The sequence below is a fragment of the Leopardus geoffroyi genome, chromosome A3 (assembly GCF_018350155.1).
Source record: "Leopardus geoffroyi isolate Oge1 chromosome A3, O.geoffroyi_Oge1_pat1.0, whole genome shotgun sequence".
Classification (NCBI taxonomy): Eukaryota; Metazoa; Chordata; class Mammalia; order Carnivora; family Felidae; genus Leopardus; species Leopardus geoffroyi.
In genome coordinates this window covers 24343715-24357568 of record NC_059336.1, presented here as the reverse complement: position 1 = coordinate 24357568, position 13854 = coordinate 24343715, and the positions used below count along the sequence as shown (strand labels likewise).

The 13854-nt window shown below is 38.0% G+C and overlaps 1 protein-coding gene across 11 annotated transcripts in view; it reads right to left on the bottom strand.

The window, feature by feature from the left end:
- Window positions 1–13854, bottom strand: part of NCOA6 (nuclear receptor coactivator 6) — a 109275-nt gene that overhangs the window by 77798 nt on the left and 17623 nt on the right. For 7 of the 11 annotated variants that reach the window (XM_045443657.1, XM_045443660.1, XM_045443669.1 and 4 more), the window contains exon 2: window positions 12278–12354. The exons of 3 other annotated variants lie outside the window; for them this stretch is intronic. The gene's annotated coding sequence lies outside the window, so the exon portion shown is untranslated. Of the gene's footprint in view, window positions 1–11547; window positions 11605–12277; window positions 12355–13854 lie in introns of all 11 variants that reach the window. One more of the 11 variants, XM_045443659.1, reaches the window with a different exon arrangement.

Below are 13854 nucleotides of genomic sequence, written 5' to 3'. Positions count from 1 at the left end.
AGAGAGAGAGAGAGAAAGCATGAGCGGAGGAGGGGCAAAGAGAAAGGGAGACACAACTTTAAACTCAGTTTAACCAACTTAGCCAGCCAGGTGCCCTGACTTCAATGTTAATCATACTTCCCTGAAGAACTGGAAATTATTTGGTGCAAGATCTCTAACTCTTCCTTTTTCCACTAGTGGCTATTCTCCACACTATTCTATCATCTTCCTCCTTTCAAAAAGTTAATCCAAACTGGAAATTAAAATGGAGGCTACCTCAGGGTGCCTGGGTGGCTCACTCAGTTGAGTGCCTGACTCTGGCTCAGGTCATGATCTCATGGTTCGTGGGTTCTGGCCCTGCATCAGGCTCTGCGCTGACAGCTGGGAGCCTGGAGCCTGCTTCATATTCTGTGTCTCGGTCTCTGCCCCTCCCCAACTTGTGTATGCTCGCACCTGGGTGGCTCAGTTGGTTCATGTCCGACTTTAGCTCAGGTCATGATCTCATGATTCGTGAATTCGAGCCTCTGACAGTGCGGAGCCTGCTTGGAATTCTCTCTCTCTCTCTCTCTCTCTCTCTCTCTCTCACTCTTTTTCTCTCTCCTTCCCTCTAAAAAATAAATTAAAAAAAAAAAATACATTTTTCCTATTCAGCTTTATAGCCTCCATGGGAAGATAAGCTCTGAGCACAAATGAAGAGTGTGAATTCTGGGCCTCTGATACCCAGCGTTCAGGAAGTGTTTACAAAGGTGCAAGACCAGCCCTACTCCAGTTACATAGTCATCAGAAGTTGGCTACTTACCATGTCTACTCCCTCACAGCCATTTTGCATGACGGCTAACCCTAACCCTATCCTTAACTCATAACCCTAACACTACCCTGATTCTTTAATTTAGGAATGGACTATTATGTTCCTTATCCTTGACATTTAACTATATCAATTATTTGGGATTATGACTGAGAGACTTTTTTCTTTCCATATTATTTTTCTATTTATTCAATGCTGCTTACTTATTGAATAAATAGCACTAAATAAACACCATCTTTTTTTGTTTGTTTATTTTTGAGAGACAGCATATGAGAAGGGAAGGTACAGATAGAGAGGGGGACAGAGGATCTGAAGTGGGCTCCATGCTGACAGCAGAGAGCCCGAAGTAGGGCTTGAACTCACAAACAGTGAGATCATGACCCGAGCTGAAGACGGATGCTCAACCAACTGAGCCCCCCAGGTACCCCATAAATACTATTTATTAAAAAAAATTTTTTTTAATTTTTTTAATGTTTATTTTTGACAGAGAGAGACAGAAAGACAGACACAGACAGAGTGGGGGAGGGGCAGAGAGAGAGGGAGACACAGAATCCGAAGCAGGCTCCAGGCTCTGAGCTGTCAGCACAAAGCCTGACATGGGGCTCGAACTCACAGACTGGGAGATCATGACCTGAGCCGAAGTCGGACACTCAACCGACTGAGCCACTCAGGTGCCCGTAAAAAATTTTTTTTAGTGTTTATTCATTTTTGAGACACAGAGAGACAGAACATGAGTGGGGGAGGTGCAGAGAGAGGGAGACACAGAATCAAAAGCAGGCTCCAGGATGAAACTGTCAGGACAGAGCCCGACACAGGGCTCGAACCCACGAACAGCAAGATCATGACCTGAAGTCGGACGCTTAACTGACTGAGCCACGCAGGTACCCCAAATGCTATTTTTTAAAAAAATAATCATTGAAAAGATCTATAAGGTATGAAATAAAGATGAACTATTACTAGTCACCATCATCTTCATCTGAGTACAATGAACAATTTTGCTAATATACTGTTTTTAATTTAATGTGTTAATGCCCCCCCCCCCCCATTAAAGGGTAAAGTTGAGACTAGGTCAAGGAGCATTTGTCTTTTCTAGATACCTCATATAGTAGAAACCATATAATAACTGGTCTTTTGTGACCACTTAGAATATTTTCAAGATGTTGTAGCAAGTAACAGTATTTTTTAAAATACCAAATAATATCCCTTACCAAAAGAACCACATTTATTTATCCATTTATTCATCAGCTGATAGACATTTGGGTTGTTTCCATTTTTCACTATTATGAATAATGATGTTATGAATATTTGTATACAAGTTTTTGTATGGACGTATTTTCGTTTTTCTCGTATATATATATATATATATATATATATACACGATTACATGTACACATACATATTTACATACACATATACATACATATATACACACACACACTTAAGAGTAAAATTGCTGGGACATATATTTTCTATGTTTAATCTTTTGAGGAATTTCCAAACTGTTTTACAAAGCAGTTACACCATTTTACATTCCCACCAGTAGGGCACAAGGGTTCCAATTTCTCTGCATCCCCGCCAACTTGTCATTACCTTTCTGAGTACAGCTATCCTGGTGGGTGTAATGTGGTATCTCATGGTGCTTTTGATTTGCATTTCCCTGATGCCAAATGATGTTAAGCATATTTTCATGTTTATTTTCCATTTGCCACAATTTGGAGAAACATCCATTCAAATCTTTTGTCAATTTTTAAAACTGGGATATTTGACTCTTTATAATTGAATTGTAAATTTTTTTTAAAGTTTATTTATTTGAGACAGAGACGAGTGGGGGAGGGGCAGAGAGGGAGAGAGGGAGAATCCCAAGCAGGCTCTGCACTGCTAACTGTGAGATCATGATGTGAGCTGAAACCAAGAGTCAGATGCTAACCAACTGGGCCACCCAGGCACCCACAAGAGTTCTTGGTATATACTTTTTATCTTTAATATTTTATCATTATTTTTACTGCAGTATAATTAACATACAGTGTTTTATTAGTTTCAGGTGTACAATATAGTGATTCAATAATTCTATACATTATTCAGTGCTCCTCAAAATAAATGTACTCTTAATCTCCTTCACCTATTTCACCCATTCCCCCAACTACCTCCCCTCTGGTAACCACCAGTTTGTTCTCTATAGTTAAGAGTCTGGTGTTTCATTTGTCTTTTTTCTTTGTTCACTTGTTTTGTTTCTTAAATTCCACACGAGTGAAATCATATGGTATGTTTTTTTTCTCTGAGTTATTTACTGAGCAGTATACCGTCGAGATCCATCCACATTGATGCAAATGGCAAGATTTCATTCTTTTTTTATGGCTGAATAATAACTATTATACACACACACACACACACACACACACACACACATCTTTATCCATTCATCTATTGGGCTGCTTCCATAATTTGGCTATTGTGAATAATGCTATGATAAACACAGGGGTGCACATATCTTTTAGAATTAGCATTTTCATATTCTTTGGGTAAATACCTAAAAGTGGAATTACTGGATCATACGCAAATTCTATTTTTAATCTTTTGAAGACTGCCATTCTGTTTCCCACAATGGCTGCTCCAGATTGCATTCCTACCAACAGTGCACAAGGGTTCCTTTTTGTCTACATCCTTGCCAATACTTGTTGTTTCTTGTTTTTTATTTTAGCCATTCTGACAGGTGTGAGGTCATATCTCATGGTTTTGATTTGTATCTTCCTGATGATGAGTGATGTTGAGATTCTTTTCATGTGTCTGCTGGACATGTGGCTGTCTTCTTTGGAGAAATGTCTGTTCATGTTTTCTGCCCATTTTTACACTTCATTATTTGGGGTTTTTTTGTGTTGAGCTGTATAAGTTCTTTTTTTTTTTTTTTTTTTAATGTTTTTATTTATTTCTGAGACAGAGAGAGACAGAGCATGAGCAGGGGAGGGGCAGAGAGAGAGGGAGACACAGAATCTGAAGCAGGCTCCAGGCTCTGAGCTGTCAGCACAGAGCCTGATGCGGGACTTGAACTCACAGACTGTGAGATCATGACCTGAGCTGAAGCGGACGCTTAACCAACTGAGCCACCCAGGCACCCCTATAAGTTCTTTATATATTTTAGATACTTACCTCTTATCAGATATGTTGTTTGCAATTATCTTCTCCCATTCGGTATGCTTTTTGTTTTGTTGATTGTTTCCTTTGCTGTGCAGAAGCTTTTTATTTTGATGCATTCCTAATAGTTTATTTTTGCTTTTGTTTCCCTTGCCTTAGAAAATGTATCTAGAAAGCTGTTGCTACATACAACTGATATCAGAGAAATTACCCCCTGTGCTGTCTTCTAGGATTTTTATGGTTTCAGGTCTCACATTTAAGTCTTTAATTCATTTTACGGTTATTTTTGTGTATGGTGAAAGAAAGTGGTCCAGTTTCATTCTTTTGCATATAGCTGTCCAGTCTTCCCACCATCATTTGTTGAAGAGACTTTTTCCCATTGCATATTCTGGCCTCCTTTGCTTTAATTTAATTAACCATATAATTGTGGGTTTATTTCTGGGCTCTTTATTCTGTACTACTGTTTTATGTGTCTATTTTTGTGCCAAGACCACACTGTTTTAATTACTACAGCTTTATAGTATATCTTGAAATCTGGGATTGTGATACTTCCAGTTTTGTTCTTCTTTTTCAAGACTCTTTGGCAATCCAGGGTCTTTTGTGGTTCTACACAAATTTTAGGATTATTTGTCTAGTTCTATGAAAAATGGCATTGGTGTTTTGACAGGGATGCATTAAATGTGTAGATTGCTTTGGGTAGTATGGACATTTTAACAATATTTGTTCTCCCAATCCATGAACATGGAATATCTTTCCGTTTGTTTGTGTCATCTTCAATTGCTTTCATCAATGTTGTTTAGTTTTCAGAATACTGGTCTTTCACCTTCTTGGTTAATTTTATTCTTTTTGGTGCAATTGTAAATGGCACTGTTTTCTTAATTTCTCTTTCTGCTACTTCATTATTAGTGTATAAAAATGCAATGGATTTCTATATGTTAACTTTGTATCCTACGACCTTACTGAATTCATTTATCAATTCTAGAAGTTTTTCAGTGGAGTCTTGGGTTTTCTACATATAGTATCATGCCATCTTGTAAACACTGAAAGTTCTGCTTCTTCCTTACCAATATGGATGCTTTTTATTTTTTTTTTCCTGTCTGATTGCTGTGGCTAGGACTTTCAGTACTATGTTGAATAAAAGTGGTGAGAGTAGACATCCTTGCCTTGTTTCTGATCTTAGAGGAAAAGCTCTCAGTTTTTTACCATTGAGTGATTTTAGCTGTGTGCTTTTCATACGTGGCCTTTATAATATTGAGGCATGTTCCCTTTAATCCTACTTTGTTGAGAGTTTTTATCAAAAATGGATATTACACTTCATCAAATGCTTCTTCTGCATCTACTGAAATGATCATATGGTTATCCCTTCTCTTGCTGATACGATGTATCACAGTGAGTGATTTACAAATACTGAACCACTCTTGCATCTCAGGAATAAATCCCACTTACTTGTGGTGAATGAATTTTTAAATATATTGTTGGATTTGGTTTGCTAATATTTTTTTTAGGTAATCTCTAGACCCAACGTGAGACTTGAACTCACAACCCTGAGATCAAGAGTCATATACTCTTCTAAGTGAGCCAGCCAAGCACCCCTGCTAATACTTTGTAAAGGACTTTTGCATCTATGTTTATCAGAGATACTGGCTTGTAATTCTTTTTTTGTACCATCTTTATCTGGCTTTGGGGTCAGAGTAATGCTAGCCTCATAGAATGAATTTGGAAGTTTTCCTTCCTCCTACGTGTTTTGGAATAGTTTGAGAAGAGTATGTATCAACTTTTCTTTAAATGTTTAGTAGAATTCACCTGTGAAGACATCGGATCCCAGAATTTTGTTTGTTGGGAGTTGATTCCTGATTCTATTTCATTGCTGGTAATCAGTCTGTTCAAATTTTCTATTTCTTTCTGATTCAATTTTGGAAAGTTATATGTTTCTAGGAATTTATCCACTTTTTCTAGGTTGCCCAGTTTGTTGGCACATAATTTTTCATAATATTCTCATAATCCTTTGTATTTCTGTGGTGTCAGTTGTTATTGCTCCTCTTTCATCTTTGATTTTGCTTATTTGAGTCCTCTCTCTCTCTCTGCTTTTATTTTTGATGAGTCTGGGTAAAGATTTTTCAATTTTGTTATTTTTTCAAAGAGTCAGCTCCTGGTTTCATTAACCTATTTTACTGGTTTGTTGTTGTTGTTTTTTTGTTTTTTGTTTTTTTTTTTTTTTTTAGTTTCTATTTCATTTATTTCTGTTTTAATCTTTATTATTTCCTTCCTTCTACTGGTTTTGGGTGTGTTTGTTCTTTCTCCAGTTCTTTTGGGGATAAGGCTAGGTTGCTTATTTGGGATTTTTCTTGCTTCTTGCAGCAGGCTTGTATTGCAATAAATTTCCTTCTTAGAACAGTTTTTGCTGCATCCCAAAGATTTTGAACCCTTGTATTTTCATTTTCATTTCTCTCCATGTATTATTTTATTTCCTCTTTGATATCTTGGTTGACACATTCATTGTTTGGTAGCATGTTATTTAACTCTATGCACTTGTGTTGTTTCTAGATTTTTTTCTTATGACTCATTTCTAGTTTCACAGCATTGTGGTCAGAAAAGATGCATGGTAAGGTGCCTGGGTGGCTCAGTTGGTTAAGTGTCCAACTTCAGTTCAGGTCATGATCTCATGTTTCATGGGTTCAAGTCCCATGTTGGGCTCTGTGCTGATAGCTCAGAGCCTGAAGTCTGCTTCAGGTTTTCTATCTGACGCTCTCTCTTTGCCCCTCCCTCACTCGCACTCTGTTTCTCTGTCTCTCTCTCAAAAATAAGCATTAAAAATAAATAAATAAATAAATAAATATGAAACTATATAAAGGTGTATTCATTATTTCAATTGTCTTAATTGTCTTTCTTAATATTTAATTTCTTAAATATGTTTATGCACACATAGGGAAAAAGACAAAGGAAACTCAATAATAAGACATAATGCAATGAAAAATGGACAAAAGATTTGAAGAGACACTTTACAACAAGCACATAAAAAGATGCTCAACACTATCAGTCATCAGGAAAATGAAAATAAAGCGACAAATAACACACCTACACTAATGGCTAAAATTAAAAAGAATAAGTATCAAATGTTGGCAAGGATGCAGAGCAACTGGAACTCCCATAGTGGTGGGACTATAAAAATGTACAAACAATTTGGCAGTTTCTTTTAAAGTTAAGCATTTATTTATCATAAGACCCAGCAATCTAACTCCTAGATGTTTATCCTGAATAAAAACATGTCTATACAAAGACTTCCTATGAAGGTTAATAGCAACTCTATCTATAACAGCCCGAAACTGAAAGTAAACTGGACACAGCCCAAATATCCATCAATCAGTAAATGGATAAATTGTAGTGTAGCCATACAGTGGAATACTGCCCAACAATAAAAAGGATCAACTACTGTAAAGGTTATCTACCAGTCAAGGGAGGGGATTTTGTCCCCTAGTGTATAGGTGGCAATGTCTGGAGACATTTTTGATTGTTACAATCAAAGGAAGGGAGGAGAATGCTATGGGCATCTAGTGGATAGAGGTCAGGGATGCTACTAAATATCCTGCAATACACAGGACAGTCTGCAAAACAAATTATCCAGCCCAAAATGTCCATAGTGCCAAGGCTGAAAAACTCTGAATTACTGAAATATGCAACAGGGATGGATCTCAAAAACATGGTGATCAAAAGAATCCAAACATTTCTATGACATTTTACAACAGGCAAAATGAACCCACAACAATAGAAATCAGATGGGTACTTCCTAGGACTGGGATGGGGACTGATTAAACAGGGGCACAAGGTAACTTTGGAGTGAAAATGTTCTATATCTTCTTGATTGTTAGGATATAGGCATCCGACAGAATACAAGCTATACATTTAAAATGAGTGTATTTTATTGTATGTAGAGTATACTTGTAAGATTGGTAAAAAAATAAATTGTTTAAGGTGGGTGAAAGGTACATACGGTTCATGATAGCATTCTACTTTTGTATCTGTCTCAATTTCCATAATAAAATGTTTTTTTAAATAAGCTATAAACACTAAATGATTCAGGAAGAAGCCTTAATTAAATCTCTTAACAACAATAAAAAATATTCAAGGGGCACCTGGGTGGCTTAGTTGGTAGAGTGTCCAACTCTTGATTTCAGCCCAGGTCATGATCCCAGGGTTGTGGGATCAAGCCCCCATCGTGGGATCAAGCCCCATGTTGGGCTCCGTGTTGGGTGTGGAGTCTGCTTAGGATTCTCTCTTCGTCTCCCACTGCCCCTCCCTAGCTCGAGTGCTTGCTCTCTCTCAAAAAAAAATAAAATAAAATAAAAACAAAAACAACTCAGATAAAAAACTTACTGTGAGAGTGACCTTTATGTCTCTCTTCGTGAAGGGGAGAGAGGCTGATGTGAAAGACAGAAGGAAGAAAGAGACACAGTTTGATACAGGAAAGATGAAGAAAATTTCACAAGCTACTTTTTCCCCTTGGTCCATCTAGACCCAACCTGCCACTAAACCATGCCTTCTGTGGGAGATATACTTCTAAGATGGCCATCAATTATTCCAGCATCTAGTATTCACACCCTTGTGTCATCTCCTCCCCATGAGTGGGCTAGCCTAGTGACTTCTAACCAACAGATGTTGGTGACAGGATGTCACTTTCATGATTATGTTAAAAAGATGTGACTTCTATTTTTCTGGAAGACTCTATTTATTGCCCTCTCAGTGTGCTATATTGGGGCAGCCTCCAGCTAACAGCCAGTGAGAAACCAAGGTCCTTACGGAAGGATAATACCTCAAGATCATAAAGGCCATATATGAAAGATCCACTGCTAATATCATCCTCAATGGGGAAAAACTGAGAGCTTTCCCCCTAAGGTCAGGAACACAATAAGGATGCCCACTCTTACCACTGTTATTCAACATAGTGTTGGAAGTCCTAAACTTAGCAATCAGACAACACAAAGAAATAAAAGGGATCTGGGGCACCTGGGTGGCTCAGTCAATTGGGCGTCTGACTTCGGCTCAGGTCATATCTCAGGGTTCATGGGTTTGAGCCCTGTATTGGGCTCTGTGCTAACAGCTCAGAGCCTAGAGCCTGCTTCAGATTCTGTGTCTCCCTCTCTCTCTGCCCCTCCCCCGTTCATGCTCTGTCTCTCTCTGTCCCAAAAATAAATAAACGGAAAAAAAAAAATTAAAAAAAAAGAAAAAAAAAGAAAAAAGAAATCAAGATCCTTAATTCAACATCCCTTGAAGAAGTGAATTCCACCAACAACCAAGTGAACTTAGAAGCAATTCCTTCTTCAGTCAAGCACTGAGATGAGACTCCAGCCCTGGCTGACACCTTGACTGCTGCCTCTGAGAGACCCTGACACAGAGGACTCACCTAAGCTGTACCCAGATTCCTGACCCATGGAAATTGTGCCACAATAAATATGTGTTGTTTTAAGCTGCTAAATTTGTGGTAATTTATTATGCAACAATAGATAACTAATGGACTCTCCCTGGAAATCCTACTGAATATTCACCTCCTTTAAAACTTTTTGGCAGTTTCTGGGGCATCTGGGTGGCTCAGTTGGTTGGATGACCGACTTTAGCTCAGATCATGATCTCACAGTCTGTGAGTTGAAGCCCCACATCGGGCTCTTGCTGACAGCTCGGAGCCTGGAGCCCGCTTTAGATTCTGTGTGTCCCTCTCTCTCTGCCCCTCCCCCACTCACACTCTGTCTCTCTCAAAAATAAAAATAAAAACATACAAAAATAAATAAAAATTTTTTAAAAAGTTAAAAAAAAAACTTTTTGGCAGTTTCTTTTAAAAGTTAGATATGCCATATATGCCATACAACCCAGCAATCCCATTGCAAGGGATTTACCCAACAATAAATAAAAATATGTCTACACAAAGACTTGCAAAAATGCTTGTAGCAGGGCGCCTGGGTGGTTCAGTGAGTTGAGCCTCCAACTCTTGATTTTGGCTCAGGTCATAATTCCAGGGTCATGGGATCAAGCCCCACATCAGGCTCCTTGCTGAATGTGGAGCCTGCTTGAGATTCTTTCTCTCTCTCTCTCCCTCTGCCCCTCTCCCCTGGTCACACTCTATCTCTATAAAAAAATAAAATTAAAATTAAAAAACGTTTATAGCAACTTCATCCACAGTCATCAAAACTGGAACTAACCCAAATATCCATCACAAGTGAACAGATAAACAGGTTACATCCATATAAGACACTAATCGGCATCAAAAAGGAACAAACTACTGATACATGCAACAACACAGATAAATAATGAAACTATGCTAAGGGAGGGGCGCCTGGATGGCTGGTCCATGAAGCATCCCACTTCAGTTCAGGTCATGATCTCGCAGTTTGTGAGTTCGAGCCCCATGTCGTCATCGTTGTCGTCAGGCTCTGTGCTGACAGCTCAGACCCTGAAGCCTGCTTCAGATTCTGTATCTGCCTCTCTCTCTGCCCCTCCCCCGCTCATGATCGTGTGTGCGCGAGCGCGTGCTCTCTCATGAACATTTAAAAAAAATTAAAAATGGATGTAGGTAAAAAATAAATAAATAAAACGGATGCAGGTGATTGTATGCAAATTTACCTCATTAAGGTAACTAAAAAAAAACAAAATCACCTTCCTTGTCAAGCCTTCTTTAACTACATCTAATGCAGCTGATTCCATTATTCTACCCTAGCTCTCAAACAGTATTCTACAGATAAATTACCCAAACTGCAGAAAATAGAGTTTTTTTTTTTTTAATTTTACAGTAGCTAAAACTTACAGGACACTATTATATACCAGGCATTGTTCTAAGCACTTTGCATTATCAATTCAATTAGTTCCCCCAACAATCCCATGAAATAGATTCAATTACCCCCGTTTTACAAATGAGGAAACTTAGGCACAGAGAAGTAACTTGCTTAAGGTCATAAAGCTAGTAAGTGACAGAGCCATTATTCGAGTCTAGGCAGTCTGATTCTAGAGGCTGGGCTCTTCACAACCACCTCCCTCTCTATCTCAGACCATTGGTGTATTAGGTAAAAGGATACTCTCAGCTCACTAGAGACTGACAGGTTCATTCACTCATTCAACAAATATTTAGGCATGCAATATATGCCAGATATTGTTCTAAATGCTAACGATACGATAATGAAGAAAAATACAGACATGCTACCTACTTTTATGAGGCTTATATTCTAGCAAGAACCTAGATTTAAAGCACTAGATTCCTAAATCAAAATATTTATACTCTTATTTATGTATTTATCCAAACATTTATGCAAAAAAAAAGTCACAAGTTACAATAGTGGCCAGGTCTGCTTTAACTGGCTAGAGCTGTGGTTCCCAAACTTGTCAAACTTTAGGATCACCTGGGGATCTTTTAAAAATACCAAAACCTAGGCCAGGTGCCCAAGCCAATTAAATCACAATGGAGTGGGGAGCAGGGAAGGAAGGGAGACACAGGCATCAATAATTTGCCAAGTTCCATAGGTGATTTCAATGTGAAGACAAGTTTGGAAAATCACTAAGCTATGGTTTTCATCTGTCTAAATGATACAGTTCATTCATGGTTAGAGAGACACAGATGAATAAGAAAAGAATAAACTAAAACTCTATACACTTGCCTTCCTCTGAATCAAAGATTTGCAAGGTACCTTTTTTTCTTTTCAATGTTATGAATTCTGAAAACATGAGAAAGAGAACCAAATAAATATTTTCCTTCTTGGATTTACTCATGCCTCCATTCCCCTCCAGAATCACAGACAACTGAGACATTCACCTTTTTACCTTTTCTTAGTACCTTCCATGAAATCAATAAAGAATTCTGCCATATTCCATATTTTCAACATAACTGAAAACGATAAGACTCACTTGCTTTTCTATTAAGAAAGTGTTTTTCTAATAAGCAGATCTCATTTAATTCTGTTGTTTTGGGTCCAATTCACATGTCAAACACAGCTTATCAAACTAAAATTCCCCACGGACATGGAGATCAAATGCCTTCTTTTTAAAAAAGTAAACTCGGGGCGCCTGGGTGGCGCAGTCGGTTGAGCGTCCGACTTCAGCCAAGTCACGATCTCGCAGTCTGTGAGATCGAGCCCCGCATCGGGCTCTGGGCTGATGGCTCAGAGCCTGGAGCCTGTTTCCGATTCTGTGTCTCCCTCTCTCTCTGCCCCTCCCCCGTTCATGCTCTGTCTCTCTCTGTCCCAAAAATAAATAAACGTTGAAAAACAAAAATTAAAAAAAAAAAAAAGTAAACCCTAAGTCAATCCTTTTCCTATGTTGAAACCAAGTTTTTTTTTTTTTTTTTAATAAATCAAGATTGTATTTGTATTCCATATATAAACAACAGACCTGTTTAAGAACTCTCTGACCACTCTCAGAAAAGATAATAGATGTTCAGTAGGACCCCTCTCCATTCCATCCAGGACCTAGACAGAAAAGGGCAGAGAGGAAGAAGAGAAACATCAGAAGAAAAGACTAAATTGTATAAGTCCAATAAGCCTATTCAAAGTAAAATTTTTGTGACTGGCCAAATTCCTTCTTTCTATCACTGTTTCTGGCAATTTCACTCTAGAAAGTGTTGTTAAAAGACATGAGATTATCTGGGAATGCAAGCTGGTGCAACCACTCTGGAAAACAGTATGGAGGTTCCTCAAAAAACTAAAAATAGAACTACCCTATGACCCAGCAATTGCACTGCTAGGCATTTATCCACAGCATACAGGTGTGCTGTTTCGAAGGGACACATGCACCCCCATGTTTATAGCAGCACTATCAACAATAGCCAAAGTAAGGAAAGAGCCCAAATGTCCATTGATGGATAAATGGATAAAGAAAATGTGGTATAATACACACACACACACAATGGAGTATTACTTGATAATCAAAAATGAAATCTTGCCATTTGTAATTACGTGGATGGAACTGCATGGTATTACGCTAAGTGAAATTAGTCAGAGAAAGACAAAAATCATATGACTTCACTCATATGAGGACTTTAAGAGACAAAACAGATAAACATATGGGAAGGGAAACAAAAATACAAAAACAGGGAGGGGACAAAACAGAAGAGACTCATAAATATGGAGAACAAACAGGGTTACTGGAGGGGTTGTGGGAGGGGGGAATGGGCTAAATGGGTAAGAAGCATTAAGGAATCTACTCCTGAAATCATTATTTCACTACATGCTAACTAATTTGGATGTAAATTTTAAAAAATAAAAAATTAAATTAAAAAAAACACATGAGATTACCTATAGTCTCAAATCCAGTGTTTTTTTTTTTTTTAAAGGAAAGCTTTCATAATAATTAAGAAAGCTTTTTCAAAATACATCAGTAGTGGTTGTGCAAGCGTGTTCATTTTACAATTCATTATCCTTATGATTTGTGCACTTTGCATTGTGTGTGCTATACTTGAGTTAACAAATATTAAGAACAGATACATCTGTACTGGGCAGAACCCTTGAAGGATTCTAATGAGGTAAGTAGCAGAAACAGTCCCACAAAGGTTACATGATTTGCCCAAGATCTTGCATGTAGTTAGCTACACACTTAGTCTTTCTTGTCACTTTCCTACTCTTTGTTGTAAAACTGTAAATGTTCTGATAATAATATACTTTTTAATTTAACATTATTCTCTTACTTACACTATGAAAAATTTTTATTACAAATAACAATGCAGGGGTGCCTGGGTGGCTCAGTTGGTCAAGTGTCCAAGCATCCGACTTCAGCTCAGGTCATGATCTTTGTAGTCTGTGAGTTTGGCCCCACAGTCAGGCTTGCTGCTGTCAGTGCAGAGCCCGCTTTGGATCCTCTGTCCCCCTTTCTCTTTGTCCCTCCCCCTCTTCACACTCTCTCTCTCAAAAATAAATAAATATTAAAAAAAAGTGACAATGCAAAACCAAACAAGGAAACAAAAAAATGGAAAA